The sequence below is a fragment of the Akebia trifoliata genome, chromosome 6 (assembly GCF_017979445.1).
Source record: "Akebia trifoliata isolate Shusen 1 chromosome 6, ASM1797944v1, whole genome shotgun sequence".
Lineage (NCBI taxonomy): Eukaryota > Viridiplantae > Streptophyta > Magnoliopsida > Ranunculales > Lardizabalaceae > Akebia > Akebia trifoliata.
Genome location: NC_141380.1, coordinates 8,201,235 through 8,206,831, shown reverse-complemented (window position 1 = coordinate 8,206,831; position 5,597 = coordinate 8,201,235). Strand labels below are relative to the sequence as shown.

The 5,597-nt window shown below is 35.6% G+C and overlaps 1 pseudogene across 1 annotated transcript; it reads left to right on the top strand.

Annotated features, from left to right (window-relative positions):
* Positions 1–2,408: 2,408 nt before the first annotated feature.
* On the top strand, positions 2,409–5,142 carry LOC147400058 (F-box/LRR-repeat protein At1g67190 pseudogene; annotated as a pseudogene). Its single transcript, XR_015179172.1, has 2 exons — positions 2,409–2,668; positions 3,411–5,142. The product of XR_015179172.1 is annotated as an F-box/LRR-repeat protein At1g67190 pseudogene (transcript).
* Positions 5,143–5,597: the final 455 nt, after the last annotated feature.

The window sequence follows — 5,597 nt, the reverse complement described above, 5'->3', positions numbered from 1 at the left end:
TGCATGTAGTTTGTAATGGACTGAGAGCCTTTGGTGATGTTTTTAAGATGGTCTTTGAGTTGCTTGATATGGCCACGAGATGGTCGAGCATAGGTATTGGCTAGTGTTTGCCAGGCTTAATAAGAGGTTTTAGATTGGGTGATGAGAGGAACTAGAGTGGGTGAGAGAGTGTTGACAAGTGCTCCAAATAATAGTTTGTCTTTACGTAGCCATATTTGGTATGCAGGGTCAGTGGAGACAACATTATTGGTGGTGATGGTGGGTAAAGGAGTAGGGTGGGACCCATCAATGAATTTTTGTAGATCATAGCTGATGAGAATGGTTTCCATTTGGGTTTTCCAAGAAAGATAGTTGGTGGGTGTGAGTTTAATGGAGTTATGGATAGTAATCATGGTTAGTGGTTTTGTGGGTTCCTGGGCATTGGTAGTGATGATTTGAGTATTCTCGTTAGCCATTGGAATTAGGGTGATGAAAGACTTGCTGAAGATTGAAGAACGTGGTTGGGGAACAAAAAAAAAATTAAAGAACAAACCTTCGCTATGATACCATAAAAGATTTTAGAAGAGAGAAATTGAAAAACTTATGGCATTCTGTTCTCATTGTTGTGGGTGGCATATATACAGATTATATGAGCACAGAAATAGGAAGCTAATCACAAATAAATAGGAAATAAAAACAAATTAAGTAACTATACAAACAAATGGCATAATTACTGATAATTACAGAAATATTCAAACATGGAAATCCCTTGATTTTCTCTCTTGACTTGCTCAACTTGATTATATATCCTTATCAGACGGTTGGAGAGGGAAGAAAAATGAGTAGAGGATGACTGACCTTAGGAAGATGAGAAAGAAAAAAGAAGGCCAGAGAGAGAGAGAGAGTATGTGTGTGTGTGAGTGAGTGTGAATTTAAAATTCAATGATCCCACTATTAAAAAAAAAAAAAAAAAAACTCACATCAAATTCTATCAAATCCTTTATACAAGACCAACCAAACCATCCCATCTTCCCATGAAAACTGTTCTTAAACTTACCAAGGACCTTCAATGTAGGAGTGTCAATGGTTACCCATTTAACTGAAATCAAAAACCCCAATTTTGGTTCCGTTTTTATTGGAATTGATTAAAGCCGGGACTAAAATGAAAATCGAACCAATAGGAACTGAAACTATTAGGTTCTATCCAATGGGTACCCGGAATCAATTTTTTTTTTTTTTTTTTTTGTCATTTCTCTTTAAACCATAGATGATAGATGAGTATTCTTTTGTTTTAAAATTAATGCATGTTATACAAAAGCTTGTCAATTTTTCATATAAACCATGAATTGTAGCTTAAAATAAGCTATCTTCTAAAAATTTATTACATCTAAGGAAGATAATTTTTTATTTTTAAAGAAAATTCATTAACTTATATCTTTAGTATAACAGATTATTACAAAGTTGATAATTTTTACATGTGTTGATTTGAATTTTTTTTCTCATTCGATTGTTGAGACCCAGAACTCATGGGCAACCATATTTTTTTGACGATTCCAATTCCATTTATTTTGGAATTGGAACCGAAAAAAGCATAATGGTTATGGTTCTAAGTGTCTTAGGAGCTAAATCGGAAGTGACCCATTGCCTCCTCTACTTTGATGAAACAAAAATTAAGAAATCTCCCAGAGGCAAAGATAATAGCAATCGATCACAGTCTCATCACAAAAGATGTCAATTGTACCATAGGTCTCATAGAGTCATAGGTAATCCCCCATTAAATTTATGTGATGGATAGTGTTTGAGAAAGATTATGTTGATGGTGTCCGTATAAGTGGTGGTATTTATATATAAGGAAGATTTATTGATATGTCACCAACCTCTATGACGGGCCAAAGTTAATTTTTTTTAAAGGGCACCCTATGAACTTAATCTTGTTATCATCTCTAGTAAATTGACACATCTGAAAGTTCAACCATCACGTCGGTTACAACGCTGGTAAGTTCTTCTCCGATCTCTCTCTCTCTCTCTCTCTCTCCTCCTCATCCTTCTCCATCAATCTCTTTCTTTCTTTCTTCTTCTTAACATAGAGGTGTCCCTCAACATGGAGTGCCCACAATAATTTTCTAATCTTTAGAGGTACCCTTAAAAGTTTGAGTGCCCTTAGAATTTCTTGGCATGTCAAAATTTTCCTTACGTATATTCACCCAAAAATATATTTTTGATCTTGCCAAAAACATCGTGATGTGCTCATATAAAAAAAAAATCATAGATCCAAATTTTTTCTCTTTATTTAATTCTTCTTCTAGGATTTCTCCAAATATTTGAGGTCCATTCATCTCTTTTTTGGTGCGATATTTAATTTCAATTTTTTGGCATTTCAATTGAACTATTGAAGATTTCCAAAACACTGATGTGTAATAAGGTAAAGTTGGTGTGACAAAAGAAGTTCTTGGTACTTGGTATGCAAGTTTGTGACCACGCACGTGCAAACTAATGCGCTCGTGCAAACTGATGACTTTAACTTCGTCGTCTTCGTAAAATTCCTATTATGTCCTTCGTCCTGGTGAAAGCAGGGGCTTTGATGAATGTTTTGGCTCTTTCAAATCCCCCAATCTTCAACAACCGGTCTCACAAATTTTCCAACATCATCGTTTCTTCAAGGGTGGTGGATCTCTTTTGTCTCTCTGAGGTACGGATTTGATCGATCGATTGTCGAACTCATCGTTTATTAAATACCCACCTATTGTTTTTCTAGTTTTCAGTATAGTTGCAGTTTAAATTTTGTCCATTGAAATTGATTGGTTTTGGATTTCTGACAAGATCTTCGACTTATTGGTCTCTAGTTGAGAAACCAAATGCCAGATTTCATTTTGTTGGAATTTTCTAATCTGGGTGTGTTTAGATTGCTCACTTTTTGAAAAGCAATTGACTTTGTCTGAACTAGGTCTATCGATTTGTTTCATACTCTATGAAATTTTATTTATTTTAACAAGATTTCTTGATGTTGGATTTTATGTTTTTATTTTTATTTTTAAAATTTATTTAATGGGTATTGATTTTTGTTGGATTTGATTTAACTGGGTCGCTGGATTTGTTTCAAAGTGTGTGAAATTTAATTTAACAAGATTTCTTGATGAAGATTGATACCCAGATGTTCGATTTTTTGTGTCTCAAATGGGCATTTGATTTTTGTTTGGTCGGGTTATGTGATTTCTTCATGATTGGGCTACAAAGGATCTGAAATCTATTAAAATCTTAAACATTTTCTTTGAAATTTTACGTTTCAAGGATTAAAGTGGAACATTTGATTTGTTATTTTTAATACGATGAATGCCCCAATGTTGATGGATTGATCCCCCCTCCCTAAAACTCGATAGGATTGTTATTTTTTTTTTCTGATATATATGACGTGGGTATTGCTTAATTTTCAGGAATCAAGGCAAGCTTCTGCACTGTTTGGGAAAGAAAAAAGTGTATATTTGATTTTTGGATGATTTGAAGCTTTGGCTCAGGAATTTATTTAAGTTTCGTGCTGTATTATTTCCTTTGAGAATTACAGAGGGTGGATTTTTCATTTATTGACTTATTATTCTTATGGATTACAAATGAGGTTGAAGTTTCATGGAATTGATAGAGTCTAGAAGACTAATATTTCTTAATTTCCATTTGTTTATCATCTACTGATATGGAGTACCTTCCTGTCGAAGTCATTGGAAACATACTATCTCGTCTTGGAGCTGCTCGAGACGTGTTGATTGCCTCTGCAACATGTCGAAAATGGCGAAAAGCTTGCCGGAATCACCTCCACACTCTTTCATTCAACTCCAATGATTGGCCTGTTTATCGTGATCTCACAACTAGTCGATTGGAGATTCTTATAACGCAAACTATATTCCAAACTACTGGCTTACAATGCCTCTCAATTTTCATGGACGATGTTGACGAGTTCTCGGCAGCTCCGGTGATTGCGTGGCTCATGTACACTAGGGAAACCTTGCGTCAATTGTTGTATAATGTCCGGACTAGCCCAAATGTCAATATTCTTGAAAAATGTGGTAGACAGAAGCTTGAACTGTTGCTGCTGGCCCATAATTCTATCACGGGAGTTGAACCTAGTTACCAAAAGTTTCCTTCCTTGAAATCCCTTTCTCTTAGTTGTGTCAGTATCTCTGCATTGGATCTAAGCCTTCTCCTCACTGCGTGCCCAAAAATCGAGTCATTGGCCCTTGTGAATCCCGACATTGCCATGTCGGACCCTCAGGGAACAATTGAACTATGTAGTCCCACTCTAAAGAACTTTTATGTTGAAACAATCAGCTTGGACAAGTTTATGTTGGAGGCAGACGTTCTTGATAATTTACACTTAAAGGATTGCACACTTGAGCTTTTTGAACTTGTTGGCAAAGGTACCTTGAGGCATCTTAAGATCGATGATGTTAGCGTCATCCATCTTGATATTGGCGAGAATACGGAGAATCTTGAGGTTGTTGATGTTAGCAACTTCACGATCATGTGGCCGAAGTTCTACCATATGATTTCAAGGTCATCAAAATTGAGGAGGCTTCGGCTTTGGTGTGTGGTATTTGATGATGATGATGATGAGATTGTTGATTCGGAAACAATTGCGTTTTGCTTTCCTTGGTTAAGCCATCTTTCCTTAAGTTATGATTTAAGAGATGGTTTACTTCTGTATAGCTTGCAAGGGTCAGCACAGTTGGAAACTGTTGTGGTTTTGGAACTTGGATGGACTGTTATCGATTATCTGTTTTCGCATTGGGTTGCGGTACTTCTTGAAAGGTGTGTTAATCTTAAAAAGTTGGTCATTCATGGGGTTGTTTCTGAGGCCAAAACCCATGAAGAATGCCATATGTTGGCCAGTTTTACCTCATCCATGGTTCGGCTTATGAGGAAATATATGAATGTAGAGGTGCAGTTTGAGTATGAATGAAAGTTCTACAAAAATGCCTAGTTTGGGTAATCAAGTTTTGGTCTATTTCTAGTTGTAGTAGCAGGTAAACCAAAACATGCAGAGTTTGAGCATCCTTCTTTGTCCTGTATTTGTACTTTGAAGTATCTACCAGATGATTAGTGGCTTTAAAAATTGTAAATTCAAGTTATTCTTTTTGTAGATGAAACATGTTTCGAATTCAATTTCTTTCCATATATTCTCTTTGCAAGTATGCATCTGGTATGTTCTTCATTTTTCTCTTCCAAGATTAAAGATACTTTTTTTTCGCTCTTATTTCTATTTTATTTTAATTTTGTGGTATGCTTTTCTTTAAAGAATGGGATACTATTTCATGAATGTTTGAGTGTGTTGTTCTATTCAAGCTTGTGCTGATTGTATGCTTTCTAATCTTCTTTTATTTCCTGTCATGGTTTATTTTGAGGTATTCAACTTTGTGGCAGTGCCTCAGGTCCTTTTAATCTGCCTTGCTGAATGTAGATTGTGATTTCCCATTCTCATTTGCTATTGTTTAGGAAGGTGTGTTGGCTAATGGCAAAGAAAACGTGGTCTTGTATCAGATGCACATTGATGCTTATTTAGTGAGTTTATGACTGCAAATGGATGAGTGTTATATCTATCCCCACTTGGCTAAAGTTCTTAGTGCTTACCA